The sequence below is a fragment of the Aythya ferina genome (genome assembly GCF_964211825.1).
Source record: "Aythya ferina genome assembly, chromosome: 11".
In the NCBI taxonomy this organism is placed as follows: Eukaryota; Metazoa; Chordata; class Aves; order Anseriformes; family Anatidae; genus Aythya; species Aythya ferina.
Window position 1 is genome coordinate 9036004 of NC_140307.1, and position 27897 is coordinate 9063900.

General features: G+C 39.7%; 2 long non-coding RNA genes across 2 annotated transcripts; one reads left to right on the forward strand and one right to left on the reverse strand.

The window, feature by feature from the left end:
* Window positions 1–7563: 7563 nt before the first annotated feature.
* On the reverse strand, window positions 7564–27055 carry LOC311442561. Its single transcript, XR_014696739.1, has 7 exons — window positions 26183–27055; window positions 17501–17627; window positions 16301–16621; window positions 15175–15301; window positions 14743–14819; window positions 9308–9458; window positions 7564–7886 (listed from the first exon to the last, which is right to left on the reverse strand). It is a non-coding gene; the product is annotated as an uncharacterized lncRNA (long non-coding RNA).
* Window positions 22126–26571, forward strand: LOC311442562. The gene is made up of 2 exons (XR_014696740.1): window positions 22126–22263; window positions 24599–26571. It is a non-coding gene; the product is annotated as an uncharacterized lncRNA (long non-coding RNA).
* Window positions 27056–27897: the final 842 nt, after the last annotated feature.

Consider the following 27897-nt stretch of genomic DNA (forward strand, 5'->3'; position numbering starts at 1 on the left):
TCCTTTCCCATACACTTCTCTACAAAACAGTAGGTTTCTTGCATTCAAAGATTACTAGATTAGGAAGACCGAGTCTGCCAGAAAGGCAGACAGCCAGTAAACAAGGGCATGGGGTAGACAGCAGAACTATCAAATTATACAGCAAAAATACTAATGCCTAAACACTAACTTCTTATTACATTGCTAAAGCTCTGGGTCAGAATTAGCAGCTAGCTGAGAACTTCTGCTTGGAGGCAGCAACCTCCATGGAAATGTGTTTGGTAGTAAGGTGAATGCTTGTTGGCGATACTGGGTCTCTGCGTGTTAGGACTAAGGAATAATGTAGAAACTTGTTTGATCAAAAAGAATATACCAGTTTTCAAGAAAGAAAGCCCTTCCAGAGTAAGCTTGGATTTAGCCAGTACATCAGGAGATGCCACTCTCAGATAATTAAGGGATTTGTAGAGCACTGTGAGTCACAGAACCTGTTAAGGGCACTTGGGCCACGTCAAACTCATACAGCAACCCTTTCTTCTTCAGCAAAATGAAAGCTTTATTTTTTTACCCCTAGGCTGTTAAAGCTCTTCACCTTTCCATATGCACGGGGCTGTGGCTGTTCTAAAAGCAGAGATAAAAATAATGCACCTCTTTCCCAAGAAGCATATCCCAAAGTCATCACTTTCTCGTTGCTGTCTTGATTCTGAGCGTGGTGCTACGTAATGCTGTCTAGTGAGGCTTTGCTTTTGCCTTGCCTTTTGCATTGTCACTCAGATATTCCTTAGTGTACATCATCAGACTAGGAGCCATTCCTCACCTCTGTTTATTTCTTTTTCTCCTATAACGCTTCCAAGAATCTCTTGTTCTGACTTACAAAACCAGCTGGAACTGCAACGTCGCTCCATTTTAAGCTCTGAATTGTGTTAGCCATTACATTGGTTCCACATGCTGCCTGGGTGGAGACTTCAGTTCAAATTCCCAACACGGTCAGTCAGGCCAGGAATTGCAGCGCTGTGTAAGTGGTGGTGACTTTCTAGTTCTTGATTACATTATGCTAGAAGAGAGGATTGTTCCCAGAGCAATTTACCAAGAGGGGAAGAATGGAAATAGAGTTCAAGGATGACCTTCCACCCCAGTGATCTATTTGGCTGGCGGCTGTTATTGCTCAGCTTCTCTGTCATGGGTTTTGCAGTAGTCGAGTGCTTTGTCATCGCTACTAAGTGGAAAACTCCTGAGCTCACTAAACAGTTTATCTGAGGGTTTGGGGTAAAGGGAGGTGGACTTATGAACGCAAAAAACAAAGTCTTCTTGAAGGTCACCTAAACAAAACATGGGTCCTATCTGAGCAGACTTCAGATTGAAGTTTTACACTCAACACATTTCAAGTGCTGTTTCTGAGCCCGAGATCCTGAGATAGATGGAGAAAAGGAGAGAGGAAAAAGGGAATTACTTTGCAGCATTCCAGCACGGCAGCAGGAAAACAGTGTTGTTGAGATCGTCTCCAAGAGAGAGGCAGTGCTGTAATCCTGTTTCATTTTCGTACACAGAACTTGAAAAGATTTTTCCTAGAAATGTGTAATGGGACTGTCAGAAAACAGACCACTCCCCTTCCCAGTAGTTTCCTGCTGAAGTCATTTAAGGCCTCTCACGGCTTTCATCTGTGTAGGCAGTGAGAACTCATCTCATGGGCCAAGTTTTTTTTTTTTTCTTTTAATGGAATACAAGCAAAAATGAAGTGCTTTAAAAAAAATCATTAGGAAAGAAAGTTGGAAGTTTCTCTGCAAGAGAAGCTGGCTCACCACTCAATCAGTTTCTCATTTCCGTTCTGTTTCCGTCAGTCCCAGCGAAGTGGATCTAGGTGTTTTTCTTGTTTTAGGTACTGCTAAAAGCATGTATGCGAGCTGCCCAAAGGGGCGGGGAGAGAAGTTGTTCCTTACTTCACTTCTGGGACTGTCTGTTCAGGGCTTTACACAGGAGGTGACTTGGAAAGGCTTGTGAATTCCATTTACTACGCACTCAGACCTGATGATCACAGTAGACTGAACATATAAAATCTGCTCTGCAGGCAACAGTCCTTGCTCAGTAGCTGTTTAAAAAAAATAAAAAATCCTTTTGTGGAGCTGGCAGATAGCCTGCATTCACAGAGATGGGGATTTTTGTTGGTATATATGCCATGTTTAACACAAATGATCAAGGCAATGTGCTTTTAAAAGAAGCCATTACTAGCCTGAATAAATGGATGCTACTCAGCATGCATTTTATGGTTGGATTGAATTCAAGCCTCCCATTCTGAAATGGATAGCTTTTTTGGACTGCATTCACTTGTCTCTCAGACAAATCTGTAGTGTAGATTTGTTCCTTAGATGAATGATGCACAATTCATCCGGTTTCTTTCAAGTTGAACTCTGCCTGGCAAAGGAATGATAAATGTTTTTTTTTCTCCTCTCTCCTTCTGTCTAGAAGACCATGTTGTACTGTGAAAGATGAACTTCATTCTCCAGACAGATGAACTGCATTCAAAGGTGGATTTACTGATACTTGTTTGTAAAGCTACAGCTGTGCCCTAGGCACCTCATCAGCCAGACGTATTTTGTGGCACTACCTAGCCTTAGTCTCCTATCAGCCCTTTTGTAAGCCTTTAATTGGAAGTTGTATGTCCTTAAAGCCAGAGGGGAGTCTTCTCTATAGGGAGGGAATTTTCCTATTTTCTTTTACCATTATTCTTTGGGGGTTGTGATGTATATCACATACAAGTGTCTCAGCCTGAAAGCATGAAGAACTTGATGAGGTTAGCAGGCCATTATGAATTACGTATGCATTTAAGAAAAGCAAATGATGATATTTAACGTAGGCCTCTGGCATGCTATGAATGCGATCCACAATATTTATAAGACATTTAAAGTACGTATTTGCATTTGGTATGAAATCGTGCATACCTGGTGTGTAATCTTCTGCAGTTTCTTTGATCCAGTGGATAGGGAAGCTCAGTGAGATGAGCATGGCCTACTTCATGACTGCTTTAAATTAAAATCCCCATCAGGCCCCTGGAGCAAATTTGGGACTTACTGTCAGTTTGGGACAAACTGACATACTCAGAGAACACTCAAGTTTGCTTCTGGGGTCTAATCTTTATCCTGCAGTGCTAACAGGCTCTGAGCACGACTCGACCCAGTCCCTTCCCTATGTCCCATCTGCCTGCATGATGAGAACATACATTAGAGGCTAGCCAGATGAGACGTCCTGCAGCCTTTTAGATAAGGCTGACATGATGTGAGGACACATGGCACTTTTAGACAACGTGGATCCAGGTTGTCTGCAAGGGCAACCTGGACAGAAGTTGGGTTATGTCACAGAACCTGCTTTGAGAAGCAGCCACCTCAGGTACAATTTAACCGCATGTCCAGTGCTATAGCTATGTGCCTGTTAATGCTGAGAAATTAACCAAACTTTCCCAAGGTTTCAGGATCCAGAACCTTGCCTACTTGCTACAGTATTTTTGTTTATCTGTCTGTTATTGGTATGCATCTTGTTGCTCAACTACAGCGTTGACAAAAGTTCCTGTCACACTGAAAACAAGATTTGAACTGAATCCAGAGAGCGTGGAGCCAGTGCAGCTGTGTGATGGGGAGTAGCTGGTACATGCTTTCAAAGACTTGAAGCTATTAAGCACATATTCAAGGAAATGACATCTAAAATGCTTTTATTTCTGGTGCTAACTGATGATTTTTACTAAGTACAGCCTTGATCTGTTTCAAGCCTATAAAGCTATCAAACCCTACTTTAATGAGTTAGGTTTGGTAATTAGAGATGCCTTGTCTGTTTTTTGTGATACGCATGTACACTGGTCTATGTTAATACTAGGAAGCATGTAATTCTGAAACTATTCTTCCAAAATCTGTCTGCTGTTTGGTCCTTTTTGCAAAGGATAGCACCAGTCACTCCAAGTGACTAGCCTCAGCTACTCAACCTGCTGTGTGCTGCTGATTCACGAGTGACTGGTGATGACCTAATGACCAGTCACCGCTAGTTACCACACAGTCTTAATGCAGAAGCATCCTGATACAGAATCCCTTTCTGTGTGCGTCAGCCCCTTGAAGAATCAGCAGCACACAGCTGGTTGAGTATCTGAGGCATGCAATTGTACAGAAGTGGCAAAATCCTGTAGAAGCAGCGCAAGCCTTCCTTCCTAACAATAAAAGAGAGTTGCTGGCAGAAGGTGATAGCGTCAGTGGCTGTTTAGATTTGGGAAGGATTGGGTGTGTTCAGCAAGGGGATAGCATTTGTTTAGATTTTTCTCTCCTGGGAACAGTTTAGTATTTTGAGCATGTTTGGGAACTCCTTTTTTTCCCCAGCGGGCTAAGATGCGAGCTGTACAGTCTGTATCTGACAGAGTAAGACTTAACAATGCTTCAGAACAAGTAGTTTGATATCCTATAATGCTATTTTTTTTCCTCCTGGATTCCTATATAGACAATATTTGTTCACTGACTTTTCTTTTAGCTTAAAATACACAAGAAGATGCCTGTTTCAGCCTGTTGGGGCTGACAAAATACTAAAAATGGACAAAACCATAGAGTAAAATGCAGCTGAGACCAGTCCTGTACAGGGAATCCCTCTGTGTGCTATATCCAAGGGAACAGCTGGGATCTGCTACTGACAACACTCCTAAAAACATTTTTTTTTTTTTTTTCCATCTCACTGTATGCTTAGTGTGCATGCCCTGTCCAGCAAAATGGAGAGCTGAGACTTGTCTCTTTTTCATTCACTGGCTACGGGAAGGTTATTTACAGCAGCATTGTTTGAGTCATTTTGTCACAAGCTAGTTCAAAAGGCATATGCTGTATGTAAAACTTGCTCTAAGAAGATCAAAAGCAGTCCCAAAGAGACATACTCATGCAAATCACCATTCAGAGATCATGAAACAAAAACACATAGCTCTGAAAGTAAATGCTGAGACCCGCAAAATAATTGGCAAGGGTAATGGAAATTATTGAAAGAATGGATGGGAGCAGCCACAACTATTGCCAAAATCATTATGGTCATCAAGCTGAAAAATGAGCCTGGCAGCGGCCATACATCCAGATGGCCAAACAACATGACTTATTGGTAATCCATCTATTTGCCTGATTTGAATCTCCTCCACCCACCAGCTCAGGGAGAGACTCCAAGCGGTCTCAAAGGGGCTCCTGAAATGAGAGGCACCGAGCTCCTGCAGGGAATGAGCCTCCCCCAGCAGGTAGCCAGTGGCCACTGAGGCTGCAGGTTCAGTGGAGCCCTATGTTCAAATATCACATCATGATGTTAAAAAAAGATGATTTCTGAACCCCGTAGACCCTGTATTCCATGTGGTTGGGGTGAGGTGCTGTGTTTGCTGTCAGTATGGCTAAACAGCAATTAAGGACTCCAGGAGGGCTCGCTGAGAATTTATGTATGGGCCTGCACAGCTCGCCTTGCAACACCCCTTTTCCCAACAGAATATGATTGCTGTAATATGGAAGGGAGCTTTGCTCTATACACGCTAAGTACTCTTATCTCTCAAGTGGCCTGACTAACACAATTAGATTAAACTAAGAAGAATTGGGCCTATCCTTGTCTCTAGCTTAGATCTTGCCACTCCTTTTCAGACCCAGGGAAGAGATTTCAAGCCTGCCTGTTCTTTCCAACAATAATAATTCCCCATAAAAATTACATATGTGTTTGTTTCCAAGAAAGTCTGCTTCCCTTGGTACAATACAATCATCAGTTCAATCCTTAAGCTATGATTGGCTTGTACATAAATCAGAATAGAGGGATCTGATCTAAACTGTTAACTACATTAAATATAAATATATATATTTATATGCCAAAGCTACTGTGCATTAGTGCAAGATGACTCCTCCAGATGACTCCTCAACATCTGAGCATTAGGTTTGGGAGCCTGAGGTCACTGTCACACAGAAGATACAGGAGCATGCAGAGCACGCGTCCCTTCTCATAAATCAGCCCCTGTGGCCGTAACTGTAATGGAACTTGCCGCTTTTTGTGACCAGATCTGCTCCTCAGACCAGCCTCAGGAACAGTGCCAGACATGTACAGCAGGGAAGCAAATCTGAGCAAGGAGTCTTTCCAGCTGGCGTGGAAACAACCAACTTTCCAGGTGGAACTCAAGGAGACTGAAAGGGGTCCTGAGACTTAATACAGAAATCACTAAGAAGCAGCTATTTGCTCTGGGATCCCAGTTTATCGCTAGTTCACACTGACAAACCAAGTTAATGTAGGAAGTTCAGAGCAAGAAGTAGGTGAAGGAAATGCAATACACATAGAAAAATAAAGCTTCTACTTCTCAACATGTCTTTTAAGGAGGAGATTACGAGGCAGAATTAAGCTTAGAGATGCAGCAGAGAAATGAATAGCTAACATTTTTTCTGGTATTTCTTTTCACATTTGTAGGAGCTACAACTTTTGAGTTCTTTTTCTGAAAGTTGTCCTTAATTTGGCACTATTTAATAACGTAGATAAAATCAAATCCCAGTGGTTACTATAATATTAAGTTGTCCTCTCCACATTGTATCAGTCGTCTTCAAGAGACATCCTTCACCATATAGCATTTGCTTTGTTTTTTAAACAAAACTATTTAACATCCAGATCATTGAAAAGCTACGGGCAAGGTAGAACCAATAGACATTACAGCAAAACCCATCACCTTTCTCTATTTGTAACCTTCTCTGACACTCATATCTCAATATTAATACTTGTTCACACTGCCAAAAATCATGGGAACCAGTGGCAAAAGCTTGATGTAGTAACAATAAAACCGGAATAGCTGAAACTATCCTAGATGTCCTTTAGCAATACATCAGCAGTATGAAGTGAGACATGCATCAGCTGCATTAGCAAAGTAAAAGTGCCAGGGGCTTGTTCTTGCTTCCTCTCCTGTTTAAGTAAGCCTTTAAAGGACAAACAAACCTCCCCTTCAGAATGAAACTGAAACATACTGCAGAATGATTCACGCCAAACAAATACATGCTTTTCAGTTCCAATCATTCCCTATTGAGTTGAAGTAGTAGTATGCTGTTTTCATCACATCACTTCCAGAAAGCATGCACAAACGAAAGAGGTGATTTTAACACTCACACAGAGCATCTAGCCAAAGGAACAGGAACAATTTTATAATGACTGAGCTTAAACCTATGCCAGTTTACAACTTTCTCTACAATTAATTTCTCCACTTCATTCCTGAAAAACTGACCCTGCGCGAGAATTCCCATGCATTTCATCTATCAGCAGGTTCCATGGCATTTGACACTGAAGAACTCAGAACACATATAACCCTTCTGCAGTTTAATCTTATTGCCACTGGGATACCCACCCACCTTCACAGGGGCATTCAACTCTGAACTCCCATCTGCAACACCAATCCATCTTAAAGGGTATCAATGAGCATGCAACAAAACTTAATGGTCATTTTGAGAAGAAATGCGGGCACAGGAGTACTCCCCACCTAGTGCTCAAACACAACTGCCTCTTTGATGATCAGTGGAAGTAATTTGACAGCTTTGTAGCAGCACTAAATAGTCATCTACTTAGCCTAGAGAAAAAAAAAAAAAAAACAAAAAAAAAACCAAAGCAGTGGGAATACGCAACATTTGAATCAGCATTTGTTAGCAAAATATTTCTCTTGTGACATGGATACCTTACTGACCGCAAATATTTGGATCTTTGATAATGCTTTACTTAAAGCTGGTAAGTTCTGCAAAAAGCAATTTAATGCTGTGATTAGGACATGGATTTTGTTAAAAGTGGGAGGGAGCTGTCTTCGTGTGAATGACCAGTATCAACAGTACCTGTGCCGTTCTGTGAAGGTTTCTTCTTATAAACACCAGGTGACTTCTTTGATTTTTTTTTCATATGTACAACAGGAAGCTCCAATCCTGCAAAACATGTATATTCTGATGAGACTGTAGTCTGAGATGGTGCAACAGTCATGACACTTGTTTGTCACATACAGTTTCCATGTTCTGTGAATGAAACACCCTCTCTTCAAACTCAGTTCCATAGCAAAAACACTTTGCTTGAGGTCTGAGTTTGCTTTTTCCTTTCATTCTTTCATAGTCCTTGAGACAAGAGAGTTGATACTCATATTCATATGGAATAGCATGGAATTTCACAGAACATCCTATTAATTACAACGGGATCATTTGATACAACATATATGCTATAGTTAGCATTTCTGAGGTTTGTCTGTGTTGGCTAACAACTCTGCCACAAAGTTATAAAGCAGTGGTGAAAAGCAAACCTAGGTGAGACCTGAATGCATTTAAATTAAGTTTTTCAGTATGTTTAAAAAATCAAAACAATATGTAGGAGATTTTCCCGTATTACCGTTAGTAACATAAAGGTGTATTTTTAGCAGTATTTAAAGTTCAATTTTTCATTAGGTTTGGGATCTATGGTAAGTCTTTCCTTAGTAAAAAGAAACAGCAAAGTCTCTATTTTCCCAGTGGTGCTCATTACTGATGCAGACTTGCTGTCAAATTGACACCTCACTGCAGAAATGCATACAAATCAAAAGCCTTCATATACAGGAAATTTAGCAATTTAGCAAACAGGATATATAATTCATATAGCTAAAAATGACAGTAGGCTCAAAAAAATATATCTTGTCAGCTTGAGTTTATTTTTAATATAAGAAATTTAAGCACATCACCTGGAAATATTATTCTTATGTATTGCCAGATTGTCTGAATTCAGTTCTACTATCATAGCTTCCTTCTGGTTGAAAAAAAAAATAAGCCATGTGAAGCCATTTTAATTGTCTATATCAATATTTTTGTTTAATTGGAAAACTGCACAGAATTAATTGCAATTATAAAATTACAGATCAGACTGCTTTAAATTTAGCTCTCTAATATATGTGTGTGTGTGTCTAACATCAGCAATGTTGAAAAGTCTAAACATCAGTTTTCACAGTAGCCAGCTGTTCAATAGTAAACATGCTGCACCTTTCTACTAGGAAGAAGCAGATGAATTCTTTCATTGTCTTTGTAATTCTGATACAAATCCTTCTGAAGCCAGTGAAAAGATTTCTTGTAAGACAGCTCATTGGGACTTCATTGTACATGCGTTTGTCTCACTGAGGTGAGTGCTTATTTCATCTTGTTTTTTCAGGACTTCCAATCTCAACACTACAATCTGTAAAGCATTTTTTTTTCCTTGAAACTGAGATAGTATATTAAAAAGCGAGCTATTGGATAACAACAGACTTTTGTTACTGCTCCATGGCAAGATTTCAAATTGTATAATTTATAAGTTTATACTTTCAATACTTTTTGAGATAAAAAATCATACCAACCATGAAAAATGTCCTTAGGTGACACCACTAATGAAGGAGATTCACTTTGGACAGGCAACAGGCTAACTGCAATTCTTGCTCTTGCAGGTGTGCTCTTACAAGGCTGGGAAAGTCTTTATTTTTGGGGGTTTCCATGGAAATGTTGGCAGGCCTAAATGGAAACAAAAATATTTAAAAGGATATGTTAAAAGAAAGTGTGATTCAAATATGACTGAAGTTTGTATTTTTCTAAGAGTAGAAAGCAGAAATGTTGTACATGGATTTTAAAATTCCATCTAAATTAAATCCAAAGAGAAATTCAGGCACAGTGTTACAAGCTATTATGGGTTTGGCATCATAAAAAACACTTCTCTGAAGGCCTTTCAGGAGTAGGAAAACACCAATTGACTCTTTTCACGTTTTGTTTTCAGTAGTAGGCGGCCGTTTTCTACAACTTAAATTTCCATACAATCAAAACTATCCTTGCAGTGAGAGTGGTTGCTACCAAGAGCATGTAACACAAAATTCTATGTTAAAAATGACTCAGACAGCAATGTGAGGGCAGCCTGGGTGCTGTGTTAGCAGGCTCATGAAGGTGAACAGATCCCCAGCGGCCTCAGGAAAAGCCAAGGGGAAGCCACTGCCTTTCTGCTCTCGCAGTGGGCCGGGAAGAAGGTCTGAGGTAGGAAAACATCACACATGCCCCTTCCCCTTGCCTGCTTTTGCTTCAAATGGAAGGCAAGCAGTTGGAGGGCCCGATGCTAAGGCGGCTTCAGGGACCTGATGGCAGTGCTATTTATACAGCAGGGTTGAAAAATAGCACTTGGAAGTGCCTCTGTTATACGGTCCCGCTTGAAAAAAGTCCCACATCTGTGAAAACTTCCAAAAATTGCTTTCCTCAGTGTAGAAGCCGGATATATATTTGTTGAATCAGGCTCTTAATTAGGTAGGATACAAAGGGCTTTCTCCCCCCATGATACTTCCTGTGCAACAACAGCATCCCCTGTTTTCTGCTAGCCCTGCTAAACCTTGATGAGGATTTTTTTTTTTTTTTGTTATTAGTTACTTCTACGACGAGACCCTAGCAATTGACAACTGATCCCTTTCTTCCCTCCTTCCCCCTTGAATTTGTGTTTTTTTTTTTTTTTTTTTTTTTTCTTCCAGAGTAAATTTCTTCCCACTTTCTTGGGCTGGTCTTTTCATTAAAATAAGTTCTTCAGCTGACCCCCAATCATTTGCCCTTCCTGTCCATTCTTGGTTATGCCAAAACTGTTAGTTCACAACAGGAAACCAATAGCTTGTGCTATCAGGAGACATTTCCTTCACAGCACAAAACGTCTGAATAATAATTTCAAGCAAGGCTTCACCCATTTCCTGTAAAAGGAGGGAAGTTTGCCTATCCTAGTCCCTCAGAGCTCTTTGTTTCCATCCCTTCATGACGTAATGCTTTCTGCATAGGGAAGATGGATCATTTTCCCTTAGCAGCACTAAATTCAACATCCCGTGTAAAGACTTGATGCTGCTCTTCAGCAGTGAAACATACAACGTCTACAAATAATAAACAGCTTTGCTACAGTTTATACTTGTGGTGTCTCTTTTAAAAAATAAATTAAACTTTCGGTGTCTGGAAAATAGCTGCAATGACAACATGAAGGCTAAAGACAACCTAAAATAACCTAAATGGTTATTTAATAAATAACCATTTATTAAATGTTTTACTTGCAGAGCAGAGCATTAACACCACAGCTGTTAACTACTGCATATCCTCCCAGCAGATATGCCAGCCCAGTCGGCATCAGCTCTTGGTGAGCACTGAAATGCCCCAGGCTGAAATGCCCATTACATGGCGCTGCATTTTACAGGAACACTGCAGATAAACTGTCTCAGGCACTAAGTCAACACATCAATTAAGCACATGCTTAACTTCATGGATATCTAGCAATAAATAAATAAATAAATAAATAATCACTTAAATTCTGAGGAGTGAAGAACCTTCTTAAGTATTATGCTACATCAAAGCCTTAATATAAAGACAATGCTGGATTGTTAAAAAGAGTATTATCGATGTTCAGGATGCTTAATTTTAGGTAAAGCTGTGTTAAAGTAGCCTTTGAATAAAGAAAACATAGAAATCGCTACATAGGGAAAACTTTCCACTGAATTCTACTATGATGTTTCTTAACCTGTTTTTGTTAAAAGATGCAACCTGGAATGAGGATATGTGTTTTATTTAATTTCCTACTTTTTTTTTTTTTTAACAAGCTTAAAAAAAAGGCTTGTGAATGACTCTTTTTATCAGCTGTTGCAGCAATCAAGAAGGCTTAAAAGGAGAATTTGTCAAAAAGTGTAAGTTCCTTAAAATAGCTATCATCACAATTGTTATAGTGCAGTCTTAATCACATCATTTGTTGTCACACAAACATAATAAATTTCTCTCTCATTTATTCCAAAGACAATACAATTTTTATTACATTTGTGTTTTCTGTGTGGTTGTCATTTGAGATGTTGGAGCCAACATGAAATACTGCATCTGTCTAATTCTAATTCACTCGCCCCAGTCAGGAGCCTCAGCACTGTGAACTTATCATTTTCTTCCCTCCTTTAATAAGCGCCCCATGCATTTCCTACTGCCTGCCTCATCAGCTGGGAAGCCACAGGTAGAAAGCACCTTCCTTCACACAGAGTCTAGTCACGTTTTTATTAGCTAAATAAACCGTTTTAACATCTCTCTGTGCTTAAGAACAGCAGCTTTGCATTTCAATGTCTCTTGTTTGAAAGGCAAGAATGTGGTTTTCTTGCTGACAGCAGGCAGGACTCTGCATTTCATGGTATCCAGAAGTACATTTCTCAGTTACGGACCAAAGCAGCAGGGAGTCTGCACTGGGGAAATTTCACCCATCCTTACAACCTTCAGTCATCACTTTCTCCACCAGTGACTGTGAGAGGTGAGACATCAGTCCCTCTATATTTGCTTCAGAGGCCCTGTGTAAATGGATTCTGATTCACTTCAGCTGGGGAAAAGGCCAACATTTCCCCATCACTGTCTTTCACAGATCACAAAACTGTTTTCTAAAGGAAAAAAAAATCTGTAAAATATTGTTCAAACTTTTCTAATAGCAAAGTACAATATTAAATTGGGACACCTTTTCAAAAGCCTTCTTTGAAGGTGATACCCCAACATTATTATTGCCATTTTTTTTAAATTATTTTTTTTTTCTCCTTTTAAATCTCAGTTTTGAATCCCCTTCCATCCGGGCATCTGAGTATAACTAAGTCACTCTTAATTGTCTAACGAGACTCCAATTTGTTTTCTTGGTAAGGCCAGTTAGCTTTGTCCATCCATCACCAAAGCAGAACAACAGGTGAGCCAGAGGATGTTCTGAGAAAAGCGATACAAATGACTGATGCCCAAAGAAATCAACTACTCTAAGACTGAGCAGGCTGAATACATCTACTTGTGCCTAATGGCAAAAAAAGCTAATGACAGTGTTATTCTACTGACCATTAGGAAAATATAAATGCCAAGGTATAAAAATGAGTATTTAAGAAAAAAATCAGGCCAATCATCAGCGAAAGCTTCCTGTCAATCCTGTATTTTAATATCACAGAATGATCTTTTATAGCAGCTGTGGGAACACAGTGTCCTTTTCAGCTTGCAAAACTACATTTGCAAAGTGCTCTGGAAAGGTCGGTGGGTAATACCACAGACTGGCAAGAAGTGACATCTAAGTCCTTCTCTTCTTCCTATTATTAACTTGTATCATTCTGTATAGGCTTCAGTAAACTTCACTAAAAATCCCAGGAGAATAACAGTTTGTGCGGGGTATTTATATTTCGCTGTGGAATAGACAACAGCACTCTGTCCGTCTGTCAAACACACAAGTAAATCGTGCTTAAACCTAATTCTCTTGTTGGTGAACTGAGATTCATAAAAATTAGGAGACTTGACGAAGGCCAGACAGAAATAAACGAGAAAGTAGAGGCTAATGGAGCAGAGTCTGTTAACCATTACAGAGGCTGTAACTGCGTGTTAGCTTCTCTGACAGACCACACAGTGCTGGCATGCAGATAGTCCTAGATTTCTCTGTTATACCTACCAAAACTGGTGGAGAAGGTCGCTCACTGGTATAGCTGGAGGGGAAAGAAGGTGGTACAGACACCATCCTAATAGACCAGGCAGTGTCAGTAGCTAGGAATGATCACATGTCCCTACTAAACTCACAGAGGCACAAAAGGAGCTAATAACTGACATCTTTAACACTGGAATTTTCAAGCAAGTCAAACCCTAATTTTATCAGAATAGTGATATAAACAGCGTATCATATATAACTCCTGGCTTAAAGTCCTGCTAGGCAACAGAGCAGTCTTGGAAACTAGATGCCTTTATAATCTGTGTCCCTTAAGTAGGTTAAATCCCTCTAACACCTTTCATGCCAACATTTCTGCTGCATAGTGCTCAGGCTCTCATTATGTTTGACATTTTATTTCCACTATTGAATTGTCTTTTCCTTGTTTTGCTCATTCACAGCACATACTGGCCAACCTACAAAAATGTAATTTGAATGTTTTAAACTAGACTAATATATTTTGACTGTATCCTCATTGACACAGAGGGCTGTAACACAGCCAGCTGTTCATTGTTACTATGTTAAATAAAGTAAAATTCCCTTGTGATATGCTATATACTAGCAAATGATGTAATGAAATCCTGGCCATGTGAAAATTCTGTCATTATACCACCCAGCATCCCTACGAGCAGGCATAGGCCAAGTCACTCATCTGAGAAGCCCCGTTAACACATCATCCGTACTACTCAGAGCTGTAATTGGTTTAACCTGACATGCTGCTCATTTTCTGTCCTGCATGCTCCAGTAGTACAAGTACACTTTTCTTTCCACTCTACTGGAGAAAAGGTGTGCGAGACAAAGCCAATTTAACACATTTCTCTGCCCTCTTCTTTCCCCTATACCCAGCTGGATAGCTGTTGTATCACATCAGTGCTTCTGCTTCTGGTGTGAGCCCCCACAGCAGTTGTAGGATTGCAGCTAAGGAAACAAATGCAGAGTTGGGGTGAGACTGTTTAAGTCTACTTCAACACTGAAACTGGCTTCTCACAATGCTGTACCTGAAGCAAGTGTGAAAATAAAAGAAAAAGAGAGAGAAATGAAGGGAAAAAAAGAGTGGGTGAGCTTTATGTTGGACACACTCTGACTACAAACAGAAATGTTAACCTTAACTCAGGTGGCTGTAGGTCAGCCCTGAAATTTAGCCAGGGTGGCAAAGATACAATGCAAATGTATGGGGGAAAGCTGGGAGCAATGTATGACCCATGTGGCCCCGTTACATTTGGGGAAGCAAGAAAGAAGCTGAGAGCAGGCACTGTTTTTAGCAGGGGAATTTTCAGGCAAGAGAAACCAAATCATAAATAGTGAACAATTTAAACTTTCAGAACTTACAGACAGGTGCCCAGCCCTTCAAGGAAAAATTCAAAGGTAGGGGGGCCTTCCAGCCAGTCACACGCTGCACAGGAGACCTGGTTATGGAATCAAGACACTTACGTGAGCCAACTGGGAATGGGGAAATTAGGCACTGCAATACAACTCTAGCTGAATTCATGGAAGGTTTACAAAAAAATAGACCTTTTGTGATTTTTCTAGTAGATTTGAAGCATTTATCGCTTGTTGTTTTTAGAGCTCGTGCAACATACTACTTGGTGGAGGGTTTATGCTGTTTGGAAAATGTTAGGATGGAAAGGAGAAAGTTCTGGGTCAGTCAGGGTATGTGAGGAGAAGACAACGGAGGGCAGCCTTTCCTGATAAACACAGGGCAATCCTGCATGGCTTTCAGAATAGGGCCTCTAGAGCAAGAACATGAGTATTGCATCATACCTTGGTGTAGGATGTTAGTCGCCTTTATCAGAAACTGATTTGGAGATCTCCAGCTCTTCCAACTGCGTGGCAGGAGTTCAGCACAGCTAGCAACAGCGGGGGCTGATTTCTGTGATGGGTTCATCTCCTGTTGAAACAAAAGATAGCAATTAGCTAAAGCAATTGCAGAAACTGAAGTTAGGAGAAATCCTTAGAGTGTGTGAGAAGAGCAAATCTTTGTGCTGCAAAAGGCAGAGCTGTACGAGAGTTATCCCCATTTGCCTGAACAAGGCGGTAGAGCTGTGCAGCCTGGAGCACAGCCATGCAGATATACCAGCACTACAATTAGCCCTATGCAAAGCACCACAGTGACACAGCTGTGCTGCTCCTGCCTCTGGAGAAAACTTGCCTGGAGCCGGAGCTGGTATCTCCACTATGCAACGCAGACATACCCAGGAGCCACTGGAAACAGGTTAAAGCAGCCTGGATGCACCTGAAATGATTGAGATGACTTTCGTACCATGGTTCATGCCAGACAGGCAGAAACAGAGTCCACAGACACCAGTCCCTGAATCACTTTGTGTGATTAAGCATTTCAGACAAGGGGTAAGCTCTCATCTGAGCTTCAGCCTTGTTCTGCTGCAGTTTTGTCTTGGTGCTATCTGTTCTTTCCTAGAGGGTTCATTGCAAAAATATCAGCGGCCTTTCACTAGCAAGGATGGGGAGGAGGAAGAACACCATATGGCATTTCCCAAGTGTGTTCATACCACATGCCTTTTACGTGTTTACATTTCTTGGCCATGGTCTGAGCCCAACCTCAGGCTAACCTTGAACCTTGCAAACTAAACACAACTCTGCAAGCGCAGCTGGAACAGGTGGGAGAGCGAGATAACAGAAAGAGCCCTCTGCAGTGTTTTCAGAAACAAAAGAAAAAAAAAATCCCAGCCCACCCCCTTCCTCAAAAATAAAAAAATATCTGTGCTGTTAGAGCTAGCCTTGCTACACTGACAATGTTTAATTCTGGAAATGGCAGTGATGTTCACCCTCACATATCATGAAGCTGAGTGCAAACAGCTTAGCTTTATTTTTGGCCAAATAGTGTAGAGGATACCAGCACCTGCAGGACAGAGGCAGATTGCTGATTTACCTGTCCGTTCTTCCAGCTGATCAACAACCCTGGGGAACTGTGGAGCAGGAAAGCCATTATACAGAGCTGTTCCTTCTCCATAGTCTGCCTGGAGATAATAAATGTACGTTCCTTTCATGTTCCCTGGATGGCATCTGCTGTGAGCAGTGCTAAAGCTGTCTGACTCCCACGGAGCTGTGTCTATGCTTGGGCTCCCAGGAGAGCTGTTGACCCGATTGTAGCACCTGGGGGAATATCGTGTTAAAATTCCCGCGAGCAGAAATGACTGTGAAGCTGCAGGCTGGGATCCAGGATCTGAGCCTTCATGAAGCAGTTTTATTTCTGCAAGATAATTAGTGGCGCAAATGAATTGGTAAGAACCATTTGCATGGAAGTCCAATAAAAAACATTTTTAATTCTGAACATGGCCTCTGAGATTGTCTAATCCTGAAATACATGTTCTATATAATCTCTTTCTTTTAATTCACTTAATTTTTAAACTAAAAGATCTCCCCTCCCCAGCCCCCTGGAAGACAGATAACACTTTATGAAGTATTTTGGCAGAAGACACAGCTTATTGTATTTATTGGCGCCATCATAATATGTTAGAGTAAAAGGGAAAAAATTAAAGCTATTAGAAAGAGGTCGAATTCCAGCCATTTCTCTAGAGTGAGCTTCAGTTTTGAAGTCATTTTTCAAAGGAGGTTTTACATTTACAAAATTTAATGAGGTTAATTTGAAATTGAATGAGCTAATCATTGGTTTGATACTCTGGACATTGTACATTTATTGCTTCCTTCAGAATGATAACATTATTTATCAGCTTTCTTCTGCTACCCTGTCAAAAGAATAATTTCTATTTCAGAGAGAGGCTCTGGCTTCCATGTTCCTGAAAGCTTGCGCTATTCCATTGTCTTAACGCTGGAAAAACCATCTCCGGGAGGCTGATTCCCTTCATGTGGATTGACACACCCTGTTAGCAAAAGTACTGGGTCTCAACCACTTTCTCTGCTAGTGCAGGGCAGGAGGCATCAACCACAGGCCCTGGTCCAAGCAAATATCTGACACAAGACATGAACAAGTTGTAACTGAGGCCACCAATGCATCAGTCCAGGTGGTAAGCAAGGAAAATGGGATGCTGCCTGCTGATCATTACCTCTTCAGGATTACTGTGCTTAAGCTGAGAGTAATTTTTTTCAGAGAATTGAGCATGAATCCTACCTCAAGCGAGTTTATTTTTCTGTGGCCTTTCCGGCATCCTTTATAGAATAACTCCCAGGAGGTGCTGAGTATGAGTGCTTCCAAAATTTGCAGGTTTCACACTGTGGCTTTGAAGCACATATACATCCTGCAAGGCAGAAAAGGAGAAAATAACTTGCCTTCCACCTCTGTGTCACAGAGCTGAATCACATTCCCATGGAAGAGTTGCTCAGTGCCATACCCGGATGGGGCTCACTGTTTCTATATCTCCCAATGAACATACCCAAACTCCCTTCCTACACAACCAAAGCCCATCAGCAGAGCTTACGCGGGGTGAGAACAGAGAAGGGCTGCAGCCCTGACACTGATGTTTATTATACAATTAATTAACTCTAGCTTGGTGTTAATCACTTGTATAGTCAACATAGACAGCAGAATCATACAGGAAGAGGACAACATAAAAGGAAAATATTCACAGTGATTATTTGCATTTCCATATTAATTGGAGGGAAAGAAAAAAAAAAAAAAAAGGAACATTTCAATCCCAAGCCCATGTGCTCTGCCCATGACTCAAAACTGCCAGAAGCTCTCTGCAATATTTCTGGTTTCCCCCTTGCTACTGAAAGCCAACACACACATAGATAGGCATTACGGTGGAGCAAGTCCTGTGAAGACCCGAGGTAAGCAGTCCTCCTACCCCACTTGTTTCACCCAGCTCACGTTCCCTATCACATGGCTTCACCACTGCAGTTTCTCCCTTTCCCCATTCCCATTTCTGCCCCACGCACGGGGCACTCGTGAGCTTGCCAGCATCCCCTTTCCACCCACCTCTTTTCAGAGGCCTGGTGAGACACGTGGGCCTTCGAGAGGGAACTGCTTCTTTGTTGGGTATTTTGCTGTCTGGACCACACTGTTTTGAGCTGCTGCTGCTTAAACTGTGAGAAAATAGCTAATGTAATACAATGGCTATCTCCACCCTGGAGCTTGTGGCTTTCCAAAACCACAAACTATGACTACATGACAACCAAGTTCCCTACTTTTATACATATATGTACGCATATATATATTACAGTATATTCATGCTTCTGAAATAGATAATGAACAAATCTACTAATTATACCTTTCCCAGAGATGATGCTGGTATAGGCTACAGAGCTGCAAGAACTCTGAGAGGAAAAACCATGAGAAAAGATCTCAGTTACATGGTTAAACACGCTATGAAACTCTGCCTACCCGGCTAACTGCACATTGGCTTGAAACTACAGCTGCAAACTGTACAAAGGAAATGACGACAGGATATAAAGGACTAGGGGAATATTCAGTATTTACTAAACAAAGATCTTTGAGCGTGTATCCAGTCATACCATAAGTATTTGACAGAAAAGGCTCCCTGAGCGTGGACAGGTCACGGAGTCACACTGCTGTCATTTTGCAGTGCACATGCAATGAATCGCCTTGCATTAATATACTTGCAATAGCAGATTTTTTCCTCCCATTTTTAAGTTGCTATTTCAAGCAAGAAAGGCATTAGCAAGGCGAAAGGCACCAATAAATATGGGAATAAAACCTGAAACCCTGAAAGACCCACAATCATTTTAAGAAAGTACATTTCACACCTTCATTTTTCAAAGGAACTCTCTTTAGAAGAAATATTTTCAAGCTCAGGCCTAGACCTGTGTTAAAATCACACCAATTTGCTGGGATTTTACAACTTCTGACTTCTGTAGTGACTAAAGTGCAGTTCAGAGCATCATTAACATTACCAGGTGAGAGCTGTTTCTTGAATAGTGTGTTGTGTCCTTTTCTTGGGAGCTGAAGAAAAGGGCTATTGTAAAACATTGTTATTTATGAGCAGTGTTATAATATTTTTCAAATGACAGTGTGCAAGGGGCCCCATCTCTAATCAGGCTGCATGGAGCTTTGGTGCGGCAGTATAAGACTGCCAACTTTTAGGAGACTCTAGTCTGAAGAGACAACAGCAGCAAAAGGGCAGAGATGGGCAAAAGAGATTAGATGACTTTCCCAGCTTCAGAGAGTGAAGTCTGTGTTACAGCAGGAAACTAAACTCAGATCTCCCAAAGTCCATAGGTTGCAACCCAATGTGCTGTGCCTTACAATTAACTCATGGTCAATTACTGACAGTTTAGGTAATATGTGGTAATTGAAATCTATCTCTTCTTGCCTTTGCGTTAACTTTCTAGGACCATTCAAGTGATCACATTTTACTAAAGCACTCATTCATAGAAATTAATTTTAAGGTCCCGATGCCTAAGCATCTGCAGAAGTCTTGGTGCACAAAAGATAAAGGGTATAGGAGAAGGGCTGTTATTCCATGCCATTCGTCTGACTCAGTTGTACACAAGCAACTCCCAGTTCTCATGAGCTACCTTTGATTTACCAGCTGTATATCTAAGAGGAACTGTGAAGTTTTTGCAGTTAGTCCTTACCAAGAATAAGAGCTATAGTCTTCAAATAAATAACAAATAACTACATTCTGCTAACACCTTCGAAATAGACTCTATTTGAAGGGGGAGCCCAGGTGCTTCCACATAAATGATGGGCTTGCTTCTGTTTGCAGTTTTTTCTGCTCTCATTTTACCAGGGCCCTCTGTCGTCATTGCATTTCCTGAACTTTTCCATCATTGGTATATTTTTTTTTTGTTCAGAAGTGTCTCTACTTCTTTCCCCAGCTGTTGCTTATGCAGCAATTTGAACAAACTGATAAGCAAACATTTACTGGATTGGTGTAAAAAATAAAATAAAATCGCTTGATTCCCAACTGTGGTGGACTGAAGAGACAACAAATAGTTGCGAGTCAAGCTTTTTGTACCTTTTAAATATCTTTGAAATGCAACTTGCTTTTTACCTTCATAGTTCAACTAGTATGGAACTCCAAACCAGGTTTGTTCTTCTTCAAGGAAAGCCTGGTTCCTAAGACACCAGTTGCTGCACAGGTCTTTCACCTCTGCACTTAACATTCATCCCTGAACTGCTACAAGCTTCTCTAAGCTTGCTGCAGATTTATTTTTCCACTATTGGGTTCTGTAAGAATAAGAAATTGTAATGCTTAGTTTCCCTTCGAGTTTCTTAGTGCTGCTTTTGTCTACAAAGGAGTTTGATATTTTTCTACTGTGATTAGAAGAGGACACAGACGGGGAAGTAGTGTTATTTGTGCCATTTGCAGCACTGGTAATTTTCTCAAGTTGACAGCCCAGGACTAGGTGCGAATTTGTTGTAGGTGATTTTTATTTATTTATTTATTTTTGTAGTGCCTGTACAAGGTTATAGAAAGCAACAGAAATATCTGGCTAGCAAAACTTAAAGCTGTTTACTTCAGATGTGCTTGATGTTGCTGTACAGAGACCCCAATCATTATTTGGTAGTTAACTTTGTATTTTATGATCTCATTTTTCCTTGTAACTACAGAAATGTCAGAGTTTCACTCAATCCTACCAGTTTGTTCCAAAGTCAGGGGAAATTACATGCAGTATTGAACAACACAACAATGTGTCAGGAAAATAAATGGGAATGGCTTTGTGGTGTCAGTTTGTGCAGAAAAGAGATGAAATATTTTTTCCATGTGCTGAATGAGCCCAGACAAAATCTGTCTAGATACTAGACTCACTACAACCTGCTTGTATCATTTTTGGAGGGGTGAACAGTCTGTTTTATGGCAGACACTCAACCATGCTACACACTCAGAAAAATACTCCCTTTTCTCAGAATAAAATTCTTCATGGATAAGATGGAGTGGAAGTTATTTGGTAGAGTCTTCTGGAATAGCAAAGCACATTGGCTGTGATTTTATACAACACTAAAACTTTTTCTTAGGCTCTAACTCCTCTCGAATCAGAACGAAATGAATAAACCCCAATAAAAGGAGAATTCAAAAAACTAAGTGCCTGTTCCAGGTGACCTCATATGTTGGAGAGTGAGTTCTGGGTGATTGTGGGTTACTGGAAGTCTGTTCTGGGTGGATCTATATGTGATTTTTTTTCCAGGCTTAGGATGCCTCTAGCTTCCACTACGTTGATTTCAGGTAAATACATACTACTTAAACCTTAAAATTTTGGTTCATGGAAAATTTAGTTCATCACTTTTAATTCAATCAAATAATAATAATAATAAAATAATAATAATGAAAGTTTCCTGATATTGCAAGGACGACTATCCATGTGTAAAATGTACTTTTTTCTGTCTCTGACCTACCCACATTCCTGTGAACTTCATTCACTACCAAACCACTGTCAAATGGGAAAAGGCTTTTTTTTTTTTTTTTTTTTTAAATGATAGCTTGTAAGTCTCATCTAAAATGCTGAAAATATCCCAGCATCCAGTTTAATTTACAGTGAATTAAGCATGAAGAAGAAGCTTTCAGAATAAGCTTTATGTGAAGAGCCTCACAGTCTCTTTGGGGGAAAAGAAAAGCAGTCCAAAAAAGGTAACTATTTTTTTCCCTTTAAAATATGCAGGCAACAATTCTCAAGTTTTCATTCACAACTCTCAAACATTAAGTACATTAACACCCCTAAAAAAGCTTATTGCATGGCCATATGCCAAGTACTAAGCAGGACACTCTATTCATTGTAATGACTGCAAGCACCACCCGTTCTCCCTATATCTCTCAGGCCACAATCACTGGTGTCAGATGTGTTTTTGCTAACAAGACTGTGGAACTTGTAAGCAGAGAGCTTTCCCACCCTTCCCTTCTCCCAAGCATCCGACAAGCCACGTTTTCAGAGAGGCCACACCCTGCTTGTTATTGTTGAATTCAAATATTAAAGGTGGGTTCTTTTTCTATTTTCCTTAGCCTTTCACCTTTATTTAAAATAGAGTGCATTCAAGGGACATCTGTGTTACTGGCAACAACATCACGTGAAGGAGCTTTCTATAAATAACATCACTATTAAATAAACTGCTGGAGCACAGCTTTACAACCACGATGAATTCAGTATTGTAGTATTTATTCTTGCTAGAACTGACTCTTAGCGAAGTAAATTATGCTTTTATTTTCATTTTGAAACAATACTTTCAATGTGCAAATAAAACTGAAAAGCAAGATTCAAAAGATGCGTTGCCAAAACTGCTAAATTTCCAAAGTGACACTGGTAGAATGACTAACATCCAAATCCAAAACATTGTTCCTTTTTTTTTTTTTTTTTTTTTTTCATTTTTTGTTTTTTTAATAGACCATTTTTGAAAATGGAGTTTCTCGTCTCTTTTATCTGTGCTTTTCAGCTGGAAAAATACAAAGGTGGGGAGGGGGTTAATAACACTTAGCCAGTTCACAAAAGTATTATGATGGTTAAAACATTTGTGTGAGTAAAGGACATTAAGTTTCTCTAACTGAATGAGTCATTACAATACCGAAATTATTTAAGATGCTTGGCATGTGAAGGAGTAAGGTAAATACTAGCTCATTTTCTTCCATTTTCACAACAGAAGAAATGCAAAGACTAGAAAACAGAGGCCAGACTTTCAAAGAGCTACAGAAAATCCATCCAAGTATACATTCATAGCAGCTTTCACAGAATAACGAGATGTACCCGAAACCAGTTCTAAACTGTCTGGTTCGAGGTTTGTCAAGCTCTAGTCAAAGCTGTGATTTACTGTGGAAACTGAGCAAATTAGCCTGCCAAACTCCTTACTGTTTCTCTAAACTATTACTATTAAAAAAGCTATCTAGGTAAACCTAACTTGAATGTTTCTGCTCTAAAAATGACTGCAGTGAGGACAATATAATTTAAGCAAACAATGTGATAAAAAAGAGTATTTTATGAGAGAAACAGGTGCAAGAAAAAATAATATAACACTACAAAAGAAGTGGAAATAGACATAATTTCAACAAGAGGGCACAGCAGCAAAGAGATTACGAAAGAAAACCTATAGAATTGATTAGAATAATTTATTGTTTTCCTATTCCTAAACATCCTGTGGAATTTAATGCACATGTTGAAAGATTTGTTTTTCCTATTACATCAGGGAGCTAAAGGACAGCTACATAAGCCACACATTAGCCAATATTAAGTACACAAATATTCCAAGCAAAACGTCTACAGTCCACATAATTTTTTATGTAATGCTACAAGTTTAAATGCGTACAGCATTTCTTGAAGGGAGAATTCAGCTGAGAGGTAATAGTATTTTATTAAGAGATTTATAAAGATTATTTATAAATCTCTTAATATTTATAAAATCTCTTTTATTAAGAGATTTATTTAGAAACACATACAACTCGAGATGCCTGTTCAAAAATTGGACTTGTGATTCTAAGGAAATTATATACTCCAGAAGGAAAGGTATGCAATTTCTGAAGAATACATGGAATAAGGATACCTAAGTTGTTTTAAAATCTGACCTTTTCACAGTAGGGCCAACATTATTATTATTATATTAATATATTATATAATAATATATATATTAAAACCAGTTTTCCGACTTTATTTTTTGGAAAACTCACAATACATCTCTTAGAATAAAGTCACATAGAAAGGCCTAAGAAAGAGGAATCAGGAGTGAATAGAAAACAAAACAGGCAATATCTTCTTGCCACCATATAAATCCATGGCTCACCCACACTCTAAATGCTGTGTGCAGTTCTGGTGCCCTCAGCTTGAGAAGGTATGTTAGAAAAGGCCAATATTCTGAGAAAAGTAACAAGGCTGAATAAAGGTTCAGAAGAGCTTTCAAACAAACAAACAAAAAAAGGTAGGTAGGCTGGGAATCTTCACATAGAATAAAGAGTGGAAGGCTGCAAAATCATTAATGGCATAAAAGGGTTAGATAATGAATGACTGCTGTTTCTTTCAACATAAGAACCAAGCACAAACACATGAAAGCCAGATTCAAAGCAAAAGTGTAGATTTTCTTCATGCAAGAGGTAACAGTGTAATTCAAAAATGGATACCAGGGATGCAAGAAATGTATGCAATTTTTATATGAGTCTGAACAAATACCTGGAAAAGAAATCCTCAGAGGTTCCTATATAGAGAAATCACAACAAGTTCAGGAAATTCCCTTAACTAAATACAGTTGGAACACAGGAGAGTACATGACAGAAATATCATATTTTCTTGCTCTGTTCTTACTCTTCCCTGACACTTCTGTTTTTTCCAACAGGTCTCTGCTGCCGACACTAGACACATTGACATTCAGGCGTATAGCTCCTGAAGTAGTAATATTCTCAACACGCCTGGATTTTCTCCATCTGCTTCAAGTCTTCATGCAATTTATCATCTACCCCACTGGCCATGATCTGTTGTTTCTGCCATCCTTGCCATCCTTCTACCTGATGAGGCACAAACTAGGAATCCTATACTAACAGGAGTTCTGCCTACTGGTGAAAATATTCTCCTCCTCATCTTCTGTCAGCATCCCTTCTCTGCTGGTAAAGTCAATCTTTGTTACTCAGTACCATGTGTCTAACATTGGCCCAGAACACTGGATGGCAAAATGATTTTATGCCAGCTTTTGATATTGCTGTTTTGCACATTCAGGAATCATGACAGATTTGTCTGCACTGCTCCACTTTTGGAGACAGGCTGTTGGACCAGATAAACCCATGGGTTGTGAGGCTGTTCTTATTTTCTAGAGAAAACCAAACCATGCATCACTTTACTCCCTAAAAGCACAAACACAAAAATGCTGTATTAGCACAAGTTAATTTATCAATGGATTCCAAATCAAGAATGAAGGTTATGGTTGTAGCAGTTAGCTATGACTGATATTTAGTACATTTTTTCATCTATCTATTGTGGAGACATGAAATGGGTTCTTCATGGGTAAAATATGTTGTAAGGGAACCTTTTCCTCTAGGCCAGTCCCTGGAAATTATGCTACATGTCACCAGGAGAAGTGATGTTTATATTATTTTGCAGGACTGATTGACCGTGCTCTTATAATATACCTTATATTGAGATGCAGGATTAAACATACTGAATGCTGAAAAACAATAAGGTCGGAGGAATACAATTGCCAAGTAAAACAAAACAGAATTAAACCTAAATTTCCACCATAGAACTCCCACGTGTTGGTATTTGAGACTTAGGAGAGGAATAGGCAGGTTAGGCCTAACAGAGATTTGTTTTCTTTGGCCAGTAAACAGCTAATCATTTTTTAAACTTGGCTCTTGTTTCAGATATCACATTCTATATGACTGCCCCTTTGTTCCCCTCTTTTAAGTCTTTTGAATTTCTTTAATATATGACAAGGTCTTTTAATTCATTATATTTTGCTTGTTTGTTTAGAATGAGAAGGTAATCTACTGTGTAGCACATTAAAGGGAAGGTAAATATTTTTGGTGACAACTCGACACCTACAGAGTTCAAATCCACCCTAGACTAATGTTGGTTACCCTCTCATGTCTCCCCAAAGCCACATGGATTTTTGATTACAGTACAACCGCAGACTTGCACAGTAAATCAGTCACTACAGTCAAACAGCAGTAATGACACATTCAGAAGTGTAACTTGTGGCATTCAGCCACCAGCTAGGGGTCTATGGGGAGCTGCAGTACCCCAGGGAGGGAAAGCTGGACCAGACACCACGTCTTCCAGAGCAGCCTCACAGCACTGAAGACAGTGAAGCTTGTGCTCTCTGTTTTAAGTTAAGCTGACTGTCAACTTGTGAACTGACGTGACTGCAAAAACAGATTTAGAGGCACTCAACAAAATGACTGTTCAGGAGCAAACTTTTATGATTTACCTCAGGCTGAGCGTACAAGCTCTGGCTGTCGCAGACGCTTGCAAGGTGCGGGGCTGTGGTGAGAAGCCAGCCTCCAAACCCGCTCCGGAGGTGTAATTTTCCAGAACGCTGCTCTTCTGGGGGTCTTGCCTGTGATAAGTCTCCAGGGCCACCTACGAAAAGAAGGTGCCGGTCATTTTATGATTTGCCTTTCAAATGACAATTACCCTTTGATTCTTTTGAGCTCCTGGTTTGCTGAGTCCTGGCACCTGCACAGCTTCAGGCTGGAGGAAAGCCACTGTGCTATAATGGTACAGCCCTGCTGGGGGATCATTTGTCCGGACCCACTATACTGTTTTTCCAATTTCATTTCTAAATAAAAATCAATACATCCGTACAAAAATACCCAATACATTTGTGTAATACCACTGTCACTCTATCCAGGTTCCATATGGTATTCTAATGACTGCTCTGGATTCATAGGCTATTACCTAATTGCTTCACACCTACCACACCTATAAAAAAAAGAGTAGCAAAGTAATTGTAACTAATCATGTCATACAAGCACATTGATTAACTCAGACAAAGCACTATGGATGTATAAAACAACCAAAATACCGTCTTTCATTTACAGCTACACGTCTGTTATAAGGGCAGATGCTGAAATGCTTTAGCTGTGTCATTGCTGAATATGTTAATGCTACTGGCCTGTTGTATAACAGTAGGTCAAGGGATGGCACAAGGTTTCTTGAGACACATCATTAAGTGGTATGGCTATAGTCAATCATACCACACAGAAAGGAATATGAATGTTAAGAACACTTGAAAAGGAAAAAAACAAACAAACAAAAAAAGCATTGCAGTTTTAGGACCAATCCACTAAATTACACATTTTGTCTGGAGAACTGTTGTGATTTACAAGTGTACAGTAGAAACTAAGATACATAAGAGTTAAAAGAGCAATTCAAACCTCTCAAACTATATTTAGTGTTCATAAAACTTGCTACAGTTCGTGGACCTGTTTCTTCCATCAGTTAAATTCATACTCCTTTCAAAGAATGACTCCCTTTTCTTAGTTTTAATAACGCTGGGTTTCTACTAACTGAACTTCCATTGAAACAGAGCAGTCTCTAAATACTAGACTGGCACAGACACTTATTTGCATTAAAATTTTCATTTTCCCACTTTGCTTCTTTACACACAGGCTTCTCTTGATTCATTTTTTATTCCACTCTTTCACTCTTACTTGGCTCTGCCTGAATTTTCATTGAATTTTTTTTTTTTTTTTTTTTTTTTTTTACTTTCCCTTTTTTGCCATCTCTCTGGAATGAAATGAAAACATGTAGCATTAAGGCAGACTTGGAAATAACATAGCAGGATTGCTCATCCCAAATATAAACACATTAATTTTTCTATAGTTATCTGACACCTCCTCCTTATAAAAAAAAATCCTTAAAAAATACAACAAGCATACACATGGAAACAGAGTGTCTGTCACTGTGGTCCAGTAGCTTTACTGTAAATTGCAATGTCTAGCAACTTAGCTGCAGAATTAGTTTTGTATGTATATACAGAATACCCATTTCATGTTATTCATATGCACACAAACCCATATACATGTATATTAGGGGCTACCTGTTAACCAAATATAACTGCTGTTACAATCCCATGCTAACAGAAATCATTGCTAAAAGAAGTTGACAAGCCCAGAGTCTTCACACGGATTTCTTTAGCAC